This window comes from Miscanthus floridulus, chromosome 9, assembly GCF_019320115.1.
Source record: "Miscanthus floridulus cultivar M001 chromosome 9, ASM1932011v1, whole genome shotgun sequence".
NCBI lineage: Eukaryota > Viridiplantae > Streptophyta > Magnoliopsida > Poales > Poaceae > Miscanthus > Miscanthus floridulus.
In genome coordinates, this window is record NC_089588.1 from 101192851 (window position 1) to 101216159 (window position 23309).

The 23309-nt window shown below is 42.0% G+C and overlaps 1 long non-coding RNA gene across 1 annotated transcript; it reads right to left on the bottom strand.

Annotated features, from left to right (window-relative positions):
* Positions 1-1348: 1348 nt before the first annotated feature.
* LOC136482478 (uncharacterized) lies at positions 1349-5142 on the bottom strand. Its single transcript, XR_010765084.1, has 5 exons — positions 4539-5142; positions 3782-3842; positions 2953-3061; positions 2117-2188; positions 1349-1566 (listed from the first exon to the last, which is right to left on the bottom strand). It is a non-coding gene; the product is annotated as an uncharacterized lncRNA (long non-coding RNA).
* Between the last annotated feature and the right edge of the window lie 18167 nt (positions 5143-23309).

Consider the following 23309-nt stretch of genomic DNA (forward strand, 5'->3'; position numbering starts at 1 on the left):
ATTTGGATACTAATTAGAGTATTAAACATAGACTAATTACAAAATTAATTGCACAGATGGAGGCTAATTTGAAAGACGAATCTATTAAGTCTAATTAGTACATGATTTGACAATGTGGTGCTACAGTAACGTATGCTAATGATGTATTAATTAAGCTTAATAGATTCGTCTCGCGAATTAGCCACGGCTTCTGCAATTAGTTTTAGAATTAGCTCATGTTTAGTCCTCCTAATTAGCATTTAAACATCCAATGTGATAAGGACTAAACTCTAGTCCCTAGATCCAAACACCCCCTAAGCTAGTAAAATACTTATAATTAATATGTTAGTAAAATACTTATAATTTGGAACAGACAGATAAAAATCCAACTACTCCGTTAATAACTTAAGATAACGTAGCTACCACAGGAGATAAAAAAGCACTGACAATTAATATAAAAATGGGATAAATACTCACAGCTAGATTCAGGTTCTTTGCCGAGTGTCTGAGGCACTCGGCAAAGGCCAAATTGCACTCGGCAAAGCCTTTGCCGAGTGCAGCACTCGGCAAAGAACACACGGTAAAAAATTGACCGGCAAAGCCTTCTTTGCCGAGTGTCTTTTATCGGACACTCGGCAAAGGCTTTGCCGAGTGCCCCGGGGACACTCGGCAAAGAAAAGCGACCGTCACGGCGCCGGCCCCATTGACGGTGGCTTTACCGAGTGCCAACCCTGCAGGCACTCGGCAAAGATTTTTTTATTTTTATTTTAAAAATTTCTTTGCCGAGTGCCAACCCTACAGGCACTCGGCAAAGATTTTTTATTTTTTTTAAAAAAAAATTCTTTGCCGAGTGCCAACCCTGCAGGCACTCGGCAAAGATTTTTTATTTTTTTTAAAAAAAAATCTTTGCCGAGTGCCAACCCTTCAGGCACTCGGCAAATTTTTTTTTTAAAAAAAAATCTTTGCCGAGTGCCAACCCTGCAGGCACTCGGCAAAGATTTTTTATTTTTTTTACAAAATTTCTTTGCCGAGTGCCAACTCTTCAGACACTCGGCAAAGATTTTTTATTTTTTAAAAAAAATTATTTGCCGAGTGCCCCCTGTCCGGCGCTCGACAAAGTTTGGATTTTTTTAAAAAAAAAATTCTTTGCCGAGTGCCCTCTGGCCGGCACTCGGCAAAGTTTGAATTTTTTTTAAAAAAAAAATTCTTTGCCGAGTGCCATGGTCACAGCACTCGGCAAAGCTGGAAAAATGTAATTTTTTTTACATTCCATCATGACAAATACATGAGCAGCAACATAGAAGATTTTTAACACTACATAAGCTGTGACTACATTGAGTATGAGGGTTGTTCTTGAGATCCTGCAAAACCATTATAAACCAAAGTACAAATTTAAAAGTGCCAACAACAGAGAATACTGTAATAAGCAATAAGGTTTGCAGCTGGCAATGTTTAGAAAGAAGGGCAGTATGCAGCAGCTCTCTTGCACCATCAATCAACCAAACTTACTTAGACATAGAGAGTGAAGCAGCAGCGCATCCTAAGATATTTAAGGCACCAGGTCTCAGCCAACATGCTCAATCATACCTGAAATGCAAGGAATAAGACCTACCTTACTCGATATAGAAAATAACAATTTGGTATGCAATCCAAAATGTGGCCTTTCTAACATAGAAGGCCACTCTATACAGAAAAGTATTACAAAATGAAATACAATTGATATATAAACTGGTTCCATTTGGATTGTATCCTACACAAATTCGCATGTACAGAACAATAGTTCTTGCTCTGTGTCAACTCACACATGAGATTTATCCTGAATAAAAATTCAATTACAATCTAAATGCAATTGAAAGTGTCAAAGTGATACACTGTGTCAGTAAATAGTACGTGATCTTTTGTTTTTTGCCAAAAGAGGGGCATAAATCATGATTGAGAAAGTTCTAGGGTGCTCATTTATCAAAAAGTATGCTTAAATTTCAACCTGCAACTTGTGGTCAGAACCACTGCTGCACACAAAGCTGGCAGTAGAATATGCAAGATTTCAAGGTTCTTCAATATGTGAAACCCACGGTCTGCATTGGCACTAGAAGGACAAACACTGTGTGATTTTTTTGCGAGAAAAAAGAAAGTTTACCTGCCAACCAGGATATTTTCTTTAGCAATCTTTGATAGCCTAGTTGCGTATTCAGAGTGGTCAAGAAAGCACCTGATATATACACATATAAAGTTAGTGAAATAAGAAGAAACTAACTGAACTGATGATTTTTTTATATAATAGAAACAGTGAGTAAAGTACACAAATATTTATATAGATCTTTCTAAGGATGCATGTTTACTGGATTAATAATAATACTTGGACCAAGAGATCTCAATTCCAGAGAAGAGATGTTTTCTGGAATAGAACATATATTGGCTCGCCAGTTAGTAATCAGGTATATGTTACCATATTTATGTCCCTCTCTGTCAAATTTGGCACCAAAAAAACCAATCTGGCTCAGGCCAATAATTAGAACCCGATGATAATCTGAATCAGAATGTCCCTAGCACTATTGGTAGCAAGCAAGTAACATAGAGTTCCTTCTTTTGTACAGAAGTTTGCATGGAAGGTGTATTCTTAATTTTTCTGTGTTGTAGTCTCCAGATTACAGCTACTATCTTAAATATCATTGCTTTTGCAAGATAATTTTAAGAGTTAAGAGTGGTCTGAATTTACTATCAGTTCACTAATATTTAATTTTTTATGATCAGACAATATTTTTTAGAACAATTATCATACTATAGGTACTTGCAGCTGAAGATAAGTGCAACTGTTATCATACTATAGGTGACTACATTGAGTAAGGCATGTTCTTGACATTCTGCAAAACCATTATAAATGGCCACTGAAGATAAGTGCAGCTGGTCAGACATTTGGGTATAAAAAATTCAGTCAAGTTCAGAATATTATGTACATCATATTGAAGAACTTACTCAATAGTAGCTTGGTTTTTGGCACTTGCAGGAGCTTGCCACCGCTACGGACACAGCTCTATGGTTGTCAGGTGCCTGCTGCTTTAGAATAGAACCTATCATCCTTTTACTGCAAAAATTAAGTGGTCATAAGGAAATCATGTATACAAATAGAAAGAGCAAAAGATATAATCTGAATTCTCATAAGCAATTTAAAATTCTCCACGGTGAACAAGACAGGAACATAAAAATATGAATTGTACACCTAGGTCATCCAACACTACCTTATACATGCCAGAACAAGATCGACTTAAAACTTGCAGTGCAGCAGCAGATCAAAAATTTAAAGCAAGACAAATCTTAGGCTTGACTAGAGAACTGCATTTATTGTTGTACATTGTACTCGCAGCAGAATGTATGTGTGCACCATACTGCACAAGCTCTAACTCTGCCCCGATGAAAACTGCAATACAACTTCCTCCTATACTACTTGAGGAGTTCAGAAAGGACCCATAGAATCAGTATGAACGATGATATCTCAAGCACAAGTATAATAGCACATTAACACTACCTGATCCACACTAGTCAGTTAACAAGAGCTTTTAGAATAGTGGTCAGTATAGCACAAGTATAATGAACATTAGCACTATAATAGTGGCTAGTATAGCAGGTTGCTGGGTTCAGACAAGAAAGAAAATGCTTATAGATATGCACTAGCTTTCAGAAATACTAAACTAGTTCCATTTCCTAAAATAGAGATAATTCACAGTGTAGCCGGAAAGATGCCTAAACCGACATAACACAATGCAGCACATCTGAAAATGACAGAATGGGAATGTATTATACTTGCCTTCTTCTCAGGAGGTTTTATGCCAAAAAAATTCACCCATCGCTAATTTCTCACTTGATTCCTATACAAGGATGACATGACTACTGTGTTAGTTACATTCATGAAATTGTAGAAAAAAGGTAAAGCAACAACGATGCAGAGTAACAGCTAACACACCAGGCATGTACATGCTAGCTAATATGCAGTGCCAAATTTTTATCTCTTCTCTTGGCTGACTATATATGCTAGCTAATTAGCTATATGTGCTTGATCGATCTACCAACAAATCAAGATTGCCGATGAATACTGGCCTTCAATAACCTGCATGATGCACGCTGACCTGACCAGCTCTCCCTATTGTGGCATCAATTGCGCCATTATTGCGATAATTATTGTCTTGAAAACTATGTAGTTATGCATTTGCACAATTTATTTGATGGGGGCCTTTCTGACTATGACAACATAGGATACTAATTCTACCACGAACTGTACAGGAACATCCCCCTAAAGCTATCATAGTCACGGATAAAAGCATACAACTAAAAAAAACCAGTAAAGTTAAAAATTATGAGTAAGAATCTTGAGTGAACTATCTTTCTTTTCTATCCATTTAAAGTGTGATATTCAGATTAATATATCTTTGGATTTCGAATGCCCACATTTCTGTCGAACTATTATTCTCTTTTCTGTCGAAAAAAGTTTGCGCTATCAATTATCAAAGGATGCTTTCTCAGAAAGTCTAACACTTCAGAGGAGAGATTAAAGAGCTTGTACGTACCAAGAGTACAAGAGGAAGCCGGGGAAGCCACGGTTGTGCCTGGCTGGCCGGTGCCTATGTTCGCCTCCACCTGGTGTTGGACTGTTGGTCGGTATCACATACATACACACAAGTTCATCGATCAGTACGTGATCGTCGAGGCTGCTGGCTGCAGGCAGGCATCGTGTGTTCTAAAATCAGGTTCAGAGAACAATAGCTACAGTTCTGAAATCAAGTTCATTTGAGAGAAAATAGTTCACATTTTATCTAGGTAGCCATAACTGCAAGAAATAGGACCATGTAAAATTCACCATGCTAAGTAACATAACTTTATTGTCTGGAAAGGTAAAATAGCAAGTAACACTTCATGGCAGCAACAGACATGGTAAAATTCTTAGCTAACTAACAGGAATATTACTGAAAAGAAAACAGCAAGTAAAATTCACCATGCTAGAGTTTTACAAACACTGGTAAGCACTCCTGCACACTCAATTGTCAGCAGCATTTTCAGAACTGCAACGGCATGCATTTTTTCTGAAATAATAGGCAACAGTTGTCCGTCATGCAGTTTTCTGAGAAATAGATAAACTTGTCTAGAACAACATGGTCACAGACATGCCGTACTAACTCCACAAACATGGTTTCGTAATGGCCCGATGCAAATTTTAGAAAATCATCTACATCAAGATATCAGGTGAACTGTGAATCGTACAGAAATGTAAATCTACGAGCTTCTATTTGATGTGCACTGCTTTTTACATAATGAATGGAGAACCTTACGACTGCGAGCAGCTGGAGGCGCCATCCGCGCCGGGCTGCCCCTCCGTGTCGCTGGAAAGGTCGGCCGCGCCGGGCTCCTCCTCCGCGCTGCTGGAAAGGCCACGATGGCCGCTGCAAAGGCCGGGATGGGCGCGGGAGGTGCCGCCTGTTGCCGCGCCGGACCAACCCCGGTCGCGCGCGCTGGACCAGGCGGGCGGCGGCGCCTCCCCCTCGCGAAGGACGCCGGCCGAGGATGGCAGGGGGGCCGTCCAGTCGTGGATTCGTGGATCCGGCGGCAGACACGCCGGCTGCGCCCCCTAGCCGGCGGCGGCGGCGGTGCCCTCCTCCATAGGGCCTTTTTCCCCCGCTCGGTCAAAGCAGCGCTCGGTCGGGCAGCGCTGTCGGCTCGGGCGCGCGGGCGGTGGCGGCGTGGGCGCGGCGCGCGGCGCGGGGGCGGGGGCGGCGCGGGCGCTTGGGCTGGCTGGCTGTCTGTTTGACTGCCCGGCCGGCCGAAGTTGCTTAAGTCCCAGAACCGGCTCTTTGCCGAGTGCCGGATCGGGAGGCACTGGGCAAAGATTTATTTTTTTTTTAAAAAAAATCTTTACCGAGTGTCTCAGATCTGGCACTAGGTAAAGATTTAAATATTTTTTTTAAATTTTTTTGTCGAGTGTCTTAGATCTGGCACTCAGCAAATTTTTTTTTGAAAAATACTTTGTCGAGTGCCCCTGGCACGACACTCGGCAAAGATGTTTTTAAAAAAATGTCTTTTTTTTGGAAAAATACTTTGCCGAGTGTCCCTGGTACGGCACTTGGCAAAGATTTAATTTTTTTAAAAAAATGTCTTTGCCGAGTGCCCTCGTGGAGGCACTCGGCAAAGAGGAAATTTAAAAAAAAATTAAAACCCTCTTTGCCGAGTGCCTTATCTATAGGCACTCGACAAAGACCCCCTTTGCCGAGTGCCATGCCCCGGCACTCGGCAAAGTTTTTTTATTTTTTTTATTTTTGGCCTCCAAATTTTTTGTGCAGCCCTTTTAAAGCACTAGGAACTCCTAGTTAGAATTTGGTGATTTTTATGGCTTTTTGATATATTTAGTTACTTTATTTCATTTACTTGATTTTTTTCGAAAAATATAATTTTGAACTGCATGTGGTACGAATAATGGAATTTAATGATTCAAAAAATGATAGTCATGTTACTGAGTGTAGTGTGAGGCCGTATCCAGGAACGGACCCAAAATTTCGGACATCTTGTTCACGAAACATGATCGCGAACTTGCGTGCGAAGTGTTTTTAAATTCTATAAAAAGCAAACGAATGTCCGAAAATCATAAAACTTGTTGAGATATCGTGATATCATATATGGAGGCTATGATAAAAATTTCAGAAGATTTCGTGCACGTTATCATGTACGATGCTTACAAAGCAGGACATCTCTACATGTGAGATCTGATATCACATGTAGAGATGTCCTGGTTTGTAAGCATCGTACGTGACAACGTAGCATGAAATCTTCTGAAATTTTTATCATAGCCTCCACATATGATATCACGATATCTCAACAAGTTTCATGATTTTCGGACTTCGTTTGCTTTTTTATAGAATTTAAAAATACTTCACACGCAATTTCGCGGACATGTTTCGTGAACAAGATGTCCGAAATTTCGGGTCCAGTTCCTGGATACGGCCTCTCACAACACTCACTAACATGACTATCAATTTTTCAATCATTAAACTCCATTATTCGTACCACGTGCAGTTCAAATTTCTATTTTTCGGAAAAATTCAAGTAAATGAAATAAAGTAACTAAATATATCAAAAAGCCCCAAAAAAATCCCGAAATTGTAACTAGGAGTTCCTGGTGCTTTAAAAGGGCTGCACAAAAAAATTAGAGGCCAAAAACAAAAAAACAAAAAAAACTTTGCCGAGTGCCGGGGTATGGCACTCGGCAAAGGGTGTCTTTGCCGAGTGCCAGGCATAAGGCACTCGGCAAAGAGTGTTTAAATTTTTTTTAAAAATTTCCTCTTTGCCGAGTGCATCCACAGGAGCACTCGGCAAAGAAATTATAAAAAAAAATTAAATCTTTGCTGAGTGCCGTGCTAGGGGCACTCGGCAAAGTATTTTTTTTAAAAAAAATTCTTTGCCGAGTGCCAGATCTGAGACACTCGGCAAAGAATTTAAAAAAAAATTAAATCTTTGCCGAGTGCCAGATCTGGGGCACTCGGCAAAGAATTTTAAAAAAAAAATCAAATCTTTGCCGAGTGCCTAACAGCAGGCACTCGGCAAAGAAGGCCGTGACCGAACGCCGTTTCGCGGGCAGCCTATGCCGAGTGTAGAGATTTTGCCGAGAGTTTGGCACTCAGCAAAGAAGTCCTTTGCCGAGTGCCCTTGTTTGCCGAGTGTCCGGCACTCGGCAAAGAACTCTTTGCCGAGTGTAATTCTTTGCCGAGTGCAGCACTCGGCAAAGAAGGTCTTTACCGAGTGTCCGATTTTTTACACTCGGCAAAGAATTTTACACTCGGCAAAGTCTCTGTTTCCCGTAGCGACTGATATACAAAATCAAGCAATCATACTAGAGCTGCGCATTTGTTTACTGTTGAGATGCTTAAGGTTGGTGATGATAATCCTAGATATACGGGGGTTCCACTTCCACTGCTATTGACCCTAGCTAGGCTGCTCTGGATCCGTGGATCTAGTGCGCATCCGTCCATCCACCATGCCCGGCGCCGGCGGGGCCAGCTCCGGCGAGCGGAGCGCGTGGAAGGCGGCCAGCATCGTGTTCTGCATCGCGACAGTGGCCCTGTCTCTGGCGTCAGCGATCATGACAGCGACCTCGACGCAGTGCACGTACCGGGAGGATGGCAGCCCCGACGGCACCGTCTCGTACAGCGACTACGGATCCTTGAAGTAAGTAATAGCATTGCGTGGCCTCCATGTCCAGGCATGCATGCTTCTGTCCATCTCCGTTGTCCGGCCGTCCATGCGGGCGGGCAGCAAGAAGACGCGTGCCATGTCCGTCCTGTGTCTTGCTATGCATGCAGGTACTCGGCGCTCGCCAACCTGCCGACGGCGGTGCTTCAGGGCGTGGCCATCTAGCTACCAGGAAGTGGCAGGGTGGCAGAATGCGGCCAAGACCGTTGAACTCATCGACAAGCTGGTGCTGGCCCTCACGTCGACGTCCGCGCCGCTGCTGTTTGCCATCGACGACATCACGTCCTGCGGGCCACCTCGCGCCGGCGGGAGCCGAGGGCAGCTCAGACCTAGAGGCTTCATCCGAAGAAGCTCCACATGGCGTCGTTCGTCAACATTGGCACGTTAGCCTCGGCCGCAGGCGCCGGGTACACCACGAGAGTCGCGAAGATCGTCGAGGAAGCGCCAGCGCATCCAACACCGCCGCTACCATCTCTGATGTCGACACCGCCACCATCACCGATGCCGCAGCCGTCTCGGCCACGGCGGCCAACGCGGCGTCAGCTACGGCCACCCTCACCGCCGTCGCCGCCACCAACGCCCCCATCTCCGCAACCGCCTTCACCATTGCCACCATCACCTCCACCACAGCCTCCGTCGCCACCACCGCCATGGTCACCGCCCCCATCGCGACAGCCGCCATGCCCACCACTGCCACCACCACCCCCATCTCTGCAACCGCCTTCACCATCGCGCTACCACCACCTCCACCGCCTCGCTGCTGCCGCCGCCATGGTCACCACCGCCACCACCACCACCCCCATCTCTGCAACCACCTTCACCATGGTCACCCCCACCTCCACCGCCGCCACCATTTTCACCACTGCCATGCTCGCCACTGCCTCCACCACCAGCATGCTTGCCTCCGCCGCCGCCACCACCACCATGCTCGCCACCGCCACTGCCATCCAGTTGTCTTATTATGTTGTTTTTATTCTTGTTACTTTCCCGTATTTCTCGACGTGAAGGTTGTTAATAATGCATATTTCCTTTCACAAGGACCGTGCCCGTGGGTTGCAACGAAAAAATCATGGCATTGCCTTCCCAATTATGGTCTATTTTTTTCCGTCCTCAATCAGTCAATCACGGCATTGCCTTTCATATTAATTTTCTTTTTCATTCCTCAAGCACGGCATTGCCTTCCATTCTGGGTTTCTTTCCTTTAATTGCGCCGGTAGGGAAGCGATTATATGGAAAGTTTTTGGTGCTGCCGGGTGGACCTATATTGAGGAGTGTTTGGTCCTGCCGGGTAGACGTTGACAATCCATATGTTTTAGTTATATATATATATATATATATATATATATATATATATATATATATATATATATATATATATATATATATATATATATATATATATATATATATATATATATATATATAGTAGAGATGTTCTATTTCGTCATACCTGTTCAACGAGATGCAGGTAATAGCTAGTTGCTTGGTGCAATAATATCTAGGAAAATGTTTTAATTTTTAGAGAGAGAAATATATTATGGAAATAGTTGACGACACACTCCAGCACTTGTCCGATCCCCTGCGGCAGCGAGAGCGATCTTGTCGGCTCCGGTGGCCTGGAGCTCACCTTTGACTCTGCCGTGTCCACTGGGGACACAGTACTGCCGTTTAATTTGATCTTGCTGGCCTGGACCGCTGGGCTCGGCGAGATAAAAACAGAGGCTCTGTTATACACTTATTTTTTACGGAAAGAAAAAAGACAAGACATCCAAATGTCAAATTATTAATTTAATGCTTGTCACGGTCACTCACTCGTACATGCATGCTCCACCACTCATCGGTGCACATGCATGCGCTTCCTTGAGGGAGAGAGAAATGAAGCAGTGTTGGCATACGTGCAGGATCATGCTGCACCGCGATAAACTACGGGAAAGAAAGACGCTAGCGAGCGTGGGAGGTGGGATGACCAGATGCTCGTGCTGGCGGGTGAGCAGGCCCACCTCCTGGGCTTCTTTTTTTCTCCCACGCGTGCGTGCTTAGGTGGTGCCTCCGTTCAGGTAGTTTTTCACATGCCGATGGCCCATCCTGTCCTCTCTCGTCCATGTCCCAGGGTCCCACTTTTACCCTTTTTCATCTTTGGAAAAAAGCGTTATGCAGCTACAGACAGACAAAATGGCGCTTCATTTTCCAGTCTTAGTTAATTTATAGCCCATTAATTAAAGGATTTTATGATTAAACGTGAAAGTTTCTATAGTTCAAATGATCCAAACTTTTATATAACCATAAGTTTCATTTTTCAAACAAATTTACATTGTATAAGCAAATTTCAATGAACAAGCAAGACTTGTCCTTGCAATACAAAGTTTTTTGCATGGTATAAGGACTTTCAAAACACAATCGTGCATCTCAAACATGCGAACTACGAGGAGCCAGGAGGTAGTGCGAGCACCTAGGTGCTCAGGGCACTCGAGGACTCCATGGGGCTCTAAGCTAACATCCTGCACAAGATCGTCCACTGTAGTACCAAAGGCTTCAAAGGCAACAGATGTCATGAAAAATCTTGCCTGGCATGCAATACTGTCCCTCCATCAGTTCCTCTTCCAATCATAAAAACTTGGGTGCTGCTTTTTGCGAGGTGACCACTTCAAATCTGACTGGTGCCAAGCTTACTGCCAAAGGAAAACTTCCTGCTCCTGGAGGAAAGCAAGCTGTCAAGAAGAAGACACAAAGCTCACCTAGGGAGGATGGCCCCAAGAATAAGCTTAAGAAGAAGAAGAAGCCGAATTAGTGCTTCCTGGCTTGGTTTTTTGTGTGTCTCTTTTGGCTGTATGTTTAAACATACTAGTTGCTCAGTCCTCTCTTGCTGGTTTGCTATAGATAACAACTTTATGTCTTGGAAAGTGCTTTGTTGGAATATTAGGGGTGTTAACTCTGATCAGAAGTGTAACTCCATTCGGGATAGGGTTGTGGAGTCCCAGTGTGGTATCCTTTGTTTGCAAGAAACAAAGTGTGAACATTTTGATCTTCCATTTGTCAGGAGCTTTTAATTTGTCCACACTCTTTTGACTGCTTTGAATTCCTTCCCTAAGTAGGAGCTTCAGGGGGGCTTTTGATCACTTGGAAAAAGGGGACAGACTGGATGGCACTCTAGCTTTTCGTAATCCCTTTTCTATCTCTGTTGAGTTCACTTCGCGCTATGATAATTCTTCCTGGCTGCTCTCTAATATTTATGGACCATGTGTTGCTTCTGATAAGCGCATCTTAATTTCTTAATTGGTTCAAGCATATTACTATGCCGACAGGTGTTGTTCGGTTATCGTGGGTTATTTTAATCTGCTGCATAGTCCAGATAATAGAAATCGCCCTGGTGGTGACATTTTTGAGATGTTCTTGTTTAACACGGCTATTAGCTCTTTGGGTCTGGTTGAATTACCTATGTGTGGCCAGCAATTCACTTGGACAAACAAGCAATCCTCGCTTTTACTTGAGCGCCTTGATTGGTTCTCTACCTCTCATACTTGGACATTGACTTATCCTGTTACATTTGTAAAATCACGCATTATAGAAACATCAGATCATGTGCCATGTCTCATCTCTTTTGGTACTAATATCCCCTGCAGAAATTTGTTTCGTTTTGAAAATTATTGGCTTGAGCATGATGATTTCTTAAATGTGGTCTCAGAAGGATGCAAAACAGACCGGCCTATTCAAGATATAGCGAAGAGAATTACAGCAAATTTGAAGAACTTAAGAGGATCAATAAGCAGTGGCAAAAGCACCTTTCTAGTCTTAAACAAGTGATTGATAATGTTAAAATGGTCTTGGGTTTTCTTGAGTTTGTAGAAGATTATAGAGATATTTCTTTAGAAGAATGGAATTTCAAAGATATCCTTAGTCAGCACCTTATTACTCTCCTAAAGCAGGAGAGTATTTACTGGAAGCAGTGTGGCTCAGTGAAATGTGTAAAATTTGGTGACTGCAATACCAAATTCTTCCATGCCAATGCCATGATTAAACATAGAAGAAGCTTAGTGTCCACTATTGAAGATGACAGGCACAGTTTTCTCTGAACATGCAGACAAGGCTTCTTTGTTTTGGCAGGCTTTCAAAGAAAGACTTGATGATGGTGATTTCCATTGCATGTATTTTAACATGGCTAATTTTCTTTCAAGTGATGCCAATCTATATTTTCTAGAGGCTCCCTTCTCTACACGGGAGTTTGATAATGTGGTTAAAAACATGCCTTCTGACAAATCTCGAAGCCCTGGCGGTTTTAATACAGATTTCTTCAGAAAATGTTTGCCAATCATCAAACAAGATTTCTATCTTCTCTACTCGTCTTTTCACAGGATGGAGCTTTGCTTAAGCAGTATTAATGGATCTTATATTACTTTGATTCCTAAGAAGGAGAATGCCATTAAAGTGGGTGATATTCGGCCAATTTCTTTACTCAATATGTCCATCAAGTTGATTACAAAGCTTCTAGCCAACCATCTACAGACAATCATCACATCCATAGTGCATAGAAACTAGTATGGCTCCATTAAAAACCTCACCATTCAGGATTGCATTGCCTGGTCCTTTGAATATCTGCATATGTGTCGTCATTCTAGAAAAGAGCACATCATTCTTAAATTGGATTTTGAGAAGGCTTTTGGTAAAGTTGAACAAGCCATGTTGCTAATTATGTAGCATAAGTGTTTTGGGCAACTCTGGTTACAACGGATGAAAGCCATTTTTTCATCAGGAATATCTTCGGTTCTTCTTAATGGTGGTCCTGGGAAGACCTTCCATTGTCGAAGAGGGGTGAGACATGGGAATCCCCTCTCACCACTTCTGACTGTGTTGGCACCTGATTTTCTTGGATCACTTATAAATAATGCCAAAAATCAAGGCCTCCCAAGACTGCCTCTACCTCTCCAGCACAATAATGATTTTCCTATTATTAGTATGCAGATGACACTTTAATAGTCATGGAGGGCTGCAGTACTTAGCCTATTTTCCTTTAGAGCCTTCTGAATACTTTTGTAGAGTCAACTGGTTTAAGGGTAAATTACAGCAAGAATACACTACTGGAGGCCGTGGCTTTGTCGAGTGTAGCACTCGGCAAAGTCCGCTCGGCAAAATTTTTCTCGGTAAAGGGTCTTTGCCGAGTGCTTTTTATCGGGGCACTCGGCAAAATAAAAAACAATTTTGCCGAGTGCTTGGGGCGGCACTCAGCAAAATATTTTCGGCCGTTGCGCGCCGGCCGTTAACGGTTATTTTGCCGAGTGCCCGACCCAGCACTCGGCAAAATTTTTTTTATTTTTTTTAAAAATTACTTTGCCGAGTGCCCCTGCCCAGGCACTCGGCAAAGTTTTTTTTTATTTTTTCTTAAAAATTACTTTGCCGAGTGCCCCTGCCCAGGCACTCGCCAAAGTTTTTTTTTATTTTTTTTTAAATAATTTCTTTGCCGAGTGTCCTAGTTTAGGCACTCGGCAAAGAATTTCTGGATTTTTTTTAAAAAAATACTTTGCCGACGCGGCGAGGCACTCGGCAAAGAATTTTTTTTTTGAAAAAACTTTGCCGAGTGCCTTGCCCATGGCACTCAGCAAAGACCCCGAGAATTGCAATTTTTTTACATTCCATTGTAACAGACAATATATATATATATATATATATACACATCTATATCACCAACATGCATTATATATCACAAGCACACGCATATTTAATAAATCCATTGAAAATCCATCACAAATGCACCAAAGTTCAACATCACAAGTTTATTATTACAAGTTCAACATCACAAAGTTCAACATCCCTGTTGCGGCGACGGAGACTGCAGGTGTGGCCCCCTGGACAGCGGTGAAGGACCGGACTGCGGCGAAGAGTTGACGTGATCAGCCGCCGGTGACACGCTAGCGGCGCGGCCGGGCTGGGGGTGCTCGGGGGCGGGCGATGCAGGGGCGGGGGCGCGCGGTGGCGGGGGCTCGCCGGCGTGGGCGCGCCGGTGCGGCGGAGCGGGGGTGGCGGCGCTGGCGGGCCGGGGATGCGCGCGCTGGGACCGAGCAGAGCAGGCGGGCGGATAGGGTTCTGGGGTGGGGGGGGGGATTTTGGGCGGGCGGCCCATTTTCTATTGGGCCTTTGCCAAGTGCTGCAGAAAGGGGCACTCGGCAATTTTTTTTTATTTTTTAAAAACATATTTTGTCGAGTGTAAGCCTTGGGCACTCGGCAAATTTTTTTTTAATTTTTTAAAACTTATTTTGTCGAGTGCTAGCGCCAGGCACTCGGCAAATTTTTTTTTTGAAAATCAACTTTGCCGAGTGCCCCCTGGGCCGGCACTCGGCAAAGCCCACTTTGCCGAGTGCCCCCCATGGCACTCGGCAAATTTTTTTTTTTGATTTTAGGCCCAAATTTTTTTCTGTGGCCTTGTGACAGTATTTCAAACTCTATTTTAAAATTTGGGGCAATTTTGACTTTTTTTGATATATTTCATTAGTTTATTTCGTTTCGTCGAATTTTTTGGGATATTTCAAATTTGAACTGCAGGTACATGGAATAATGGACTTTGGTCATCCAAAAATTGATACTCATGATATTTAGGGTATGTTTAGGCCGTATCCAGGAACTCACATGAAATCTCGAGCATCTCGTTGACGTAACATGTCGAGGTACTTGCCGAAAATGTGATTTTAAATTATATAAAATGAAAACGAAGTCTGAAAATCACGAAACTTGTCGAGGCGTCGTGTTATCGTATGTGGAGGCTGTGGTAAAAAATTGTGAAGGTTTCTAGCAAGTTGTGACGTCGGATGCTAAAATCCCAGACATCTGTGACGTTGGATGCCAAAAACCCAAATATCTCCACATGTGTGGGTTTTTGGCATCCGACGTCACAACTTGCTCGAAACCTTCACAATTTTTTACCACAGCCTCCACATGCGACAACACGACGCCTCGACAAGTTTCGTGATTTTCGGACTTCGTTTTCATTTTATATAATTTAAAATCACATTTTCGGCAAGTACCTCGACATGTTACGTCAACGAGATGCTCGAGATTTCATGTGAGTTCCTGGATACGGCCTAAACATATCCTAAATATCATGAGTATCAATTTTTGGATGACCAAAGTCCATTATTCCATGTACATGCAGTTCAAATTTGAAATATCCCAAAAAATTCGACGAAACGAAATAAACTAATGAAATATATCAAAAAAGTCAAAATTGCCCCAAATTTTAAAATAGAGTTTGAAATACTGTCACAAGGCCACAGAAAAAAATTTGGGCCCAAAATAAAAAAAAAAATTTTGCCGAGTGCCATGGGGGGCACTCGGCAAAGTTGATTTTCAAAAATAAAAAAAAAATTGTCGAGTGCCTGGCGCTGGCACTCGGCAAAATAAGTTTTAAAAAATTAAAAAAAATTGCCGAGCGCCCAAGGCTTACACTCGCAAAATATGTTTTTAAAAAATAAAAAAAATTGCTGAGTGCCTTGGTCTGGCTCTCGGCAAAATAAGTTTTAAAAAATAAAAAAAAATTTGCCGAGTGCCATGGGCTGGCACTCGGCAAAATATGTTTTTAAAAAAAATTGCCGAGTGCCTGGGGCTGGCACTCGGCAAAATAAGTTTTTAAAAATAATAAAAAATTTGCCGAGTGCCATCCGTTAGGCACTCGGCAAAATCTGACGGCAGGTGGCTGCCGTCATGGGCCGGCCACCTTTTGCCGAGTGCCGCGGCACTCGGCAAAGCCCAGCTTTGCCGAGAGCCAAGCTTTGCCGAGTGCCTGGCACTCGGCAAAGCCACCTTTGCCGAGTGCTTTATTTTGCTGAGTGCGGCACTCGGCAAAATATTGCTTTGCCGAGTGCCCCGATAAAAAGCACTCGGCAAAGTCTCAGGCATTCGGCAAAGTACAGTTTTCCAGTAGTGATATGATGGTGCCCGTCAATATTGGGGCTTTTGGTTGTGCCAAAGGCCCTTTTCCTTTTACTTACTTGGGGTTACCATTGGGTCTCTAAAAGCCACGAGTGGAAGACTTCTGGCCTCTTATTACAAAGTGTGAGCACAGATTAGCCAGCACTGCAATTTTTTGACCCAGGCAGGCAGACTTGAACTCACAAACTCCGTTTTTTCAACATTGCCTACTTTCTATATGTGCACTTTCAGGCTTCCCAAGATTGTGGTTAAACAAATTGATAAATTTCGCAAGCAGCCTTTGGGGAGGGGCTGACTTCAACTTTCACAAGCCCTCTAAAGCAGCGTGGGAGATGGTCTGTAAGCCAAAATTAGAAGGTGGACTTGGTGTTACAAATCTGAGAACACACAATGAAGCACTCCATCTCAAACAGTGGCACAAGTTTTTTTAATAGGCATGATCTTCCTTGGGTTAACTTGATTTAGAACTATCATTACAGAAATAATAAACTGCCAAACCATATTCGTAAAGGATCTTTCTAGTGGCGTGATATGCTTCAATTACTTGATACGTATAAGGGGCTAGCTGGCAGCAGTTGCTCTTCATGATGGTCGCACATGTATTTTCTTGCATGATCTTTGGGGAAAACATGCCTCAAAGAATCAATATCCAGAGCTCTTCTCCTTTGTTAAGAATCAGACCATCACCTTTCAGCAAGTAATATAAGCCACACACCATCCGCATACTCTTTTCATCTTCCACTTTCTGAGCTAGCTTTTGAGCAATGGCTTGAGTTACAAATAGTCATGGCTCAATTCACTTTGACTGATAGTACAGATCAATGGGTGTGCATCTGGGGGTCTTCTCTTTTCTCTTGTAACAAAGTTTACAAGTCTCTCATTGGCCATGCTGACACCCCAAGAATCTCCTCATGGTTGTGCAAATGCTCTTTCCAACCAAAACATAAGTTTTTCTTCTGGCTTATCTTAAAGGATCGACTTAGCACAAGGAATTTGCTGAAATGAAGAAATATGGAGTTACAATCTTATACTTGTTTTCTTTGTGGTGCTGAAACTAAAGAATCTCTGGATCATCTCTTTCTCTGCTGCCCTTTTGCTCTTGTTTGCTGGCACTTTGTTGATATTCAAGTTGACCCCACTCTTCCTTCAGTAGAGCAAGTGCTTATGGCTTTCAGAGATCAATTGCAAAGTTCCTTTCTTCATGGAGATTATTGTACTTCTCTGCTGGATTATTTGGATAGTGCGTAATGATGCCATTTTTCAAAGAGATGTACCAACTGTGGAAAAAGCCAAATGTGTCTTCAAGAATGAGTTTGCCTTGGTTTTCCATCGGGCAAAAAAGAGATACTTCCCCTTGATTAGTTCATGGCCAGAATCTTGATTGTAATCTTTCTCATTTTCTTTCTCTCCTTCTTTGTTTCTTAACTTTGTGTACTTGTACTTTCACCTCTTTTTTAAATTAATAAATTTCTAGTAGAGGTGCTTCACTCCTCCAGTTTGCCTCAAAAAAAATAATACAATGGAAGATTCAATTCATATTGTTCATCCCAATGTAGAAGCCTGGGATGCAGTAGTGCTCTTGAGACATCTCCGATGTTTGCTTCTTGCAGATATATACTTCCCTTGGCTACCATTATGTATTGGTCCATCTCATCTTCCTCGCCTCTCCCACTTGGAGATCGATGTGTCTGTTGTGGATGACCAGGGTTTCAAGACACTGGGCGGGTTGCCAGAGCTATGTTACCTCAAGCTAAGAACATGGCCCACGGCGCCGACATTATTAACTAATATTGCCGCTAGTGGCGCGCTGTTTCTAGAACTTGAGATCCTGCATGCTGCCTTGGTCGATGGATTACGTTATAGTCAATGAGGACTCGAGTAGTGCTTCATTGACTGTCTGGGGTCCATGGGATGATATGGCTTTTGGTACCAGAAAGAAGGATGATCACAGAGTAGCATCGGGCGTTATCATGCCCAACCTCCAGGAGCTTGAGTTTATGGTCCGCGTGCAGCAGCTGATGCAGAACAATGGTAGCTGTGATGACCTCGGCCTGGACTACCTCCCTTGGCTTCACAAAGTCAAAGTTACGTTTTGGTGTGGTCGCGCCTTTGCGGATGACATCGAGTGAGAGGAGGCTGCACTGAGGCACCTAATTCAAGTCCATCCGAACAGGCCTGCACTGAAAATCCAGTACTTGGAAAAAAATTGTAAAGAAGAGCTATGCACCTACTGACATGGAGTCCGATAAATTCCATCAAACCCTTGAGTTGATGATTTGGTGATGATGATTTAGCCACAGAAGTAGGTGATGTCGCCAAATCAAACGGATTACAAGAGGACGAGGACAAGACCCTAGTAGTAGCTAGCTCTTGAATAGTATCAATTATGTCAGACTCAATGATGCCTGTATATATAATGTAATATAATAGGATGTGGACAAACATTATTTCAATGTTGTAGGCCTCGATGAGATCTATGACTTTGTAGTGGATGACTTTTTCATTTAAAATCATTTACGGTCCCAAAATTCTGCCTGAAATTCTCATATTTTGAAATTTAATTTTTCAAATTGTCCAAACGATCTCTCGGATGGAAAAAACGACCAAAACAATGTTTTAGATCTCGATGATAACTACAACTTTGTAGTTGATGATTTTTTCATTTGAAATCATTTGCGATCCTAAAACTATGTTTCAAGATCTCACAATTTAAAATTTGAAATTTTCAAACGATCTCAAATGGCGAAACAACCAAAATTAAACCAAAGTTATAGATCTCGATGGGAACTACAACTTTGTAGTTGATAACTTTTCCATTTGACTACAAGAAATCCTTTAATCAATGACGGATTATTCATGACGAATTATAAGAACGTCACTAAGTAATTGAACACGTACCACTACCGATTATTAAGGCCCATTCCAGCCCACTACCGGCGTTGGACAGTAAGAACGAAGGCAAACCCTAGCCCAATACTCCTCCCGGTCTCCCATAGCCGCACACTTCTCGGTCGTTCCATCCGCAGTCGATACTTCTCCCTCCGCCTCCTACCTCCCGATCCTCCACGAGTCGCATAACTTCACTTACCGTCACCCGGCCACCGCGTCCTCTCTCTCCTCAAACTCCCAAAACGTAGCAGCAGTAGTGTGGGGCTACGGCGGCACGGTGGCTACTGGCGTCGTGGAGTAGTGGCGATGCGGAATAGCGAGCTAGGTTGCGGCGGCACGGAGCAGCGACGTGGGGTTGCGGTGGCATTGAGCTGCGGCGACGCGGCCGCCCAGGGCAGGTGGCGCGGAGAAGCAGTGACGCTGTGGCGTGGGGCTGCAAATTGGGCGGCGCGCGATGCTACTGGTTCAGCAAGAGGTCCAGCAAGGAGATTGATGACATCAGCGTAAGTGCCCACCCATCCGCTTCCCTCCTCATCCATCTACTGTGTGTGCCTCTTAGGAACTCAATTCTTTACCTGCAATGCTCAGCCTGCTCGAGGAACCTATGTTCTAGATCTGGCGTCTTGGTAGGTTCTGGATCTCGAGTCTTGGTTGATGAAGATCCTTGTTCTTGCAAAATATCAATAGGCTATACATAGAGTAACAGACGGTGAGGCTTCAGTTTAATAGAGATCATAGGGGATAGAGAAGCTAGACATTCTAACTACATTGTAACAACCTTGCTTGTAAGCTCTACCTGAAGGTCAAATGAATGTGACAGGAGGTAGTAGTATGTTTACAATATTTTGTCAGACTCCACCTACAAAATAATTATGTAGTTACTAACAATATTCTCTATTGATTTCTGAAAATGCAGAACTACATGTTCAGTTGTTCTGTTTCATTACTTGTGTTTAGTAGTGAGGACAGAAAGAAAGAGTAGATCAGTAGATAGTTTACCATAGAAGAGAACGGAGTGCTTTGTTCAAATGTTGTCTTACTTGCTCATTGATATTTGTACTGTTTCTAAGCTGAAAACGAGCCAGATTTGTCTAGTCTTACAGTAGCTAAAGAAAATAAATAGCCTATAGCATATCTTCATGTCACCTAAATAGATTTATGTTCAGTTGGTGTATGAACCTATTGACAATTGTACTTACATGCTCATATGTGCTTGGAGGAAGCAGGCATGGCTTGGGCAGCAGCATGACATGGAAACCCTGTCAAAGAAAATCAAGAACAGGTTTGTTCCCTTTCTATTTGATTTCTGTGTTATATTCGATCAATTTGGGCCTGTGTTAAGAGCCACATGTTGTTCTGATATATCTTTAATTCTTTGTTCATATCTTGACTTTGTAGCAATGCAAGGAGTGCTGATTTACTTTGCTATCTGTTTAATTCTTTTTTCTGCTATCTGTTTATTTCTTAGCAGATTTACTTTGTACATTCTTTCAGAACAAACCATTTGTAGAATTGCAAAGAGTGCTGATTGACAGTTTGTAGGGAAACAAGCAAGGTCGACATCAACATTCAGTAAAGCTGCAGCTCTCAACTTGTAATTAAATTCTGAGCCAATGCATATACAGGTTCCACATTACTGAATTCTGAGCAAATGCATATACATGTCCCACATTACTGAATTCATATGAATACTCCCTGCTACCATGATCTGTACTAGTTAGATTTCATGAGCTCTGTTTCTTCTGCTCTTGTGTAAACTATAGACCTGTAGACTAACTGCACATGGGATCTTTACATTTTCTTAATACATGAGCAATGGACTGCAGATTAGTATAACTTTATTACCAAATACCAATACTGCCCCTTCCTTTTTTTGTGCTTATTCACTACTAATTGCATTTGACTCTTTCTTATGTAGTGCCATTTAATTTGCTTGCAAGCAAATATCAAGTACAGATTTATCATTTTCTTCCCTTAGTTTCAGTAGCAGCATATTATCTTAAATTTCTGTACTTGAAATCAGCTGGTGGCTAGAATTTGGAAAGACAGTGACCTGTATGCTTTCAAGATAAAGTTTCGAGCTTACACACCACCGGCTGCACTCTCAAATCTGAACTGTATTCTTTGAAAACAAAGCCACATGAACTGTTAGAATGATAAAATTAGAATGCTACCTACACAAGGTTATAACAAAACCATCTAAGTATATTTCAAACCAACCTGGATGGAACATATTGTTTTACTCATGCTTACATGAGAACAGGGAAGAGATCTGATTGACATTGGACACTTTACATGTATAAAAAAGAGAGGAGAACAAAAGGCCTTAAGATTTGTAATGATAGTCATAATGTGATAGCAATGGGATAGCAGATTCACTAATAGATTTACTTGTACCTGTGATGTGTGGCGTTTCAAATCTGAATGTCTCTAGTGTTTTTTATTAAATTATTACCAATCAACATATGTTCAAGGTTCCTGAATAAACTAGCTAGGACTATAGTTTAAGTTTTTCAGAGATTGTGATGGCTATAGAGACGTTGGTCTGACTGTGATTAATTTCTGAGGCCACTCTCTTGGAAGTAGAATTAATTTTTTGTACTGTTTGTATAGTACACACATATTAATCTTCAGTTATTTTATTGATGATAATTTCTACTCTCTAGAAAGAAGGAAGCGACATTGCATAGGAAGGTCCAAGATGCAGCCTACAGAGTCGAAAGGTATCTACTGCCTCCATGATATTTTACCTCTGCAGTTCAGAGCAACTGAAGCCATCAGCTAGACCACTGTTGGGCAGCATAAGCAGCAATTTGGCACTGCAGAGCTTAGCTCTGTTTTCTGCAGGTTTGAGCAGCAGCATTTTTACCTCATGATGCAGGGCAGTGTGGATTCACATAGGTGAAATGTCATGTTCAAGCTACAAGGTGAAACAGGTGAATTAATTCTCATGTAATCATTAGCTAATGATCAGTTCCTTGCTTGTGTGATTATTCAAGCTTTACTCTGGTCTGTAGCATTTATGTGTTGTTTTTCCTTTGACAATTGACAGCAGTAGTTGCTCCTGACCACATTGATTTGTATTTTGTTTTGCAGCTTGTTAGTTCTAGAAGCAGGTCTGCAGCAGGGAGATCAGTTCCTTGCTGTATGTATTTTTCAGACTGAAAACCTATAGGGGCACTATCAACTCTACCTTTCTAGATGTAGATGGGTTATTTGAGTTATTTGTTGGTTCGGTGGTTTACTTGTTGGTTCTAGGTTAGTTAGCTACCTCTGCATTTATCTTTCTGCCAGCTCTAAGACTTGTATGTTTTCCTAGGACACCATTGTTGTAGTTGGTAGAGCAAAAGTAATCGCTATAGGGATTGGTTCTTCCATTGAGATAAAATTATGCACACCCATCAAATTGAACATATCAATTTGTTCAGTCCAAACCAGCATTTGTTACTCTTAGATAATTATCTGTTGTTGCAATGTGAGATAGTGTTGAGGTAATTTTTTTTCCTAATGAATGGTCTGAGCGACTGAAAGAGTGCAATTAAGGTAGTCCAACGATGGTTTTTTGTTAGTCCAATGATGGCAATATAATATTTAAGAAACGTGATGGACTGAATAAAACAAAGCTGCAATCTCATATCATTCATGTCATATTTGTAGAAATGGGAAGTCTGGAAGAATTATTTGTTAGAGGGGATACTTTTGGTCCGACCATTTTTTCTTTAACTAGTTAATTTCATTTATTTAATAGTGGAAGCTATAATGGATGATCTTTTTTGTTGCTGCTCAATAGCACAAATTTTCCCTGGTGCCATCATTCTTGTTTGTATGATTTTTGTCCCATCGGTGGCCTTGCTCCGAGCTTCAAGTATGCCAAATATCCTGTAGGTTGTCAAGATCGTTTATTGCTGTGGATAAGTCATATGTCCACGGCTGTCTTCGCGTTCAACGCAATGCATCACGTCGAAGGATGAAGTACATGAAAGTTTATTATTTTTTCTATCATGTATATTGTATTTTTTAGCCTATAAGTTTGTATATGCTGAATCCATTGTATACATCAACTCATTATTACCATTGTATACATCTATTCACTATTATATGAATAAATAAATGTCTATTGTATGATTGGTGTATCTTGTGATGAATGTTATTATACTATTGATGTGCTAAATACGTGGCAATTGGTTGTGATGTCAACATCCACGTCATTGTATAAATGATGATGTGGCTATTCAATCTATGACGGTTATATTCTATCACAAACATTGGGCTTGGGTTGGGCTAAGTGGGTCTCGGGCTGA